This window comes from Corvus brachyrhynchos, unplaced genomic scaffold (genome assembly GCF_000691975.1).
Source record: "Corvus brachyrhynchos isolate BGI_N302 unplaced genomic scaffold, ASM69197v1 scaffold420, whole genome shotgun sequence".
Classification (NCBI taxonomy): Eukaryota; Metazoa; Chordata; class Aves; order Passeriformes; family Corvidae; genus Corvus; species Corvus brachyrhynchos.
Genome location: NW_008235739.1, coordinates 47,324 through 48,040, shown reverse-complemented (window position 1 = coordinate 48,040; position 717 = coordinate 47,324). Strand labels below are relative to the sequence as shown.

At 57.7% G+C, this 717-nt stretch overlaps 1 protein-coding gene across 1 annotated transcript in view; it reads left to right on the top strand.

The window, feature by feature from the left end:
- Positions 1-717, top strand: part of CCDC25 (coiled-coil domain containing 25) — a gene marked incomplete at its 3' end in the record, with an annotated part of 14,200 nt that overhangs the window by 3,070 nt on the left and 10,413 nt on the right. The gene's annotated exons all lie outside the window — the stretch shown is intronic.

The window sequence follows — 717 nt, the reverse complement described above, 5'->3', positions numbered from 1 at the left end:
CCCCTGTGGCTCGGGAGCCGCGCGGGATCGGGAGCCCCTCGGGATCAGGAGCCCCTCGGGATCGGGAGCCCCTCGGGATCGGGAGCCCGGCTCTCCCTGGGAATTGCTTGGAAGCTTTTCCTGATGCTGGCAGAGCAGCAACCCCAGATCCCTTTCCCGGATCCCTTTCCCGGATCCCTTTCCCAGATCCCTTTCCCGGATCCCCTTTCTTCCCCCGCTCGCCTCCATCCCATTCCTGACCCATTCCCGGTTCTTTGGGAATGTCCTTGGGATGCAGCCCCGAATTCCCTGAGCTCACTCCGGCTCCTCTTCCCCCTTTTCCCATCCCCCTTTTCCCTCCCTTTTCCTCCCTCTTTGCTTCCCTTTTCCCCATTCCCGTCCCTTTTCCTTCCCCCTTTCCCCCCATTCCCTTTTCCCTCCCTTTTCCCTCCCTTTTCCCTCTTTTCCCTCCTTTCCCTTTTCCCCATCCTTTTCTCCCTTTTCCCCACTTTCCCATCCCCATTTCCCCCATTCCCATCCCATTTTCCCCCTTTTTTCCCCATTCCCGTCCCTTTGCCGTCCCCTTTTCCCTCCTTTCCTCCTCTTTTTCCCTCTTCCCTTTTCCCCCTTTCCTTTTCCCCCATTCCCATCCCTTTCCTCCATTCTTTTTCCCAATCCCTTTTCCCAATCCCTTTTCCCCTTTTTTCCCCTTTTTCCCCTTTTCCCCCCCTTCCCCCC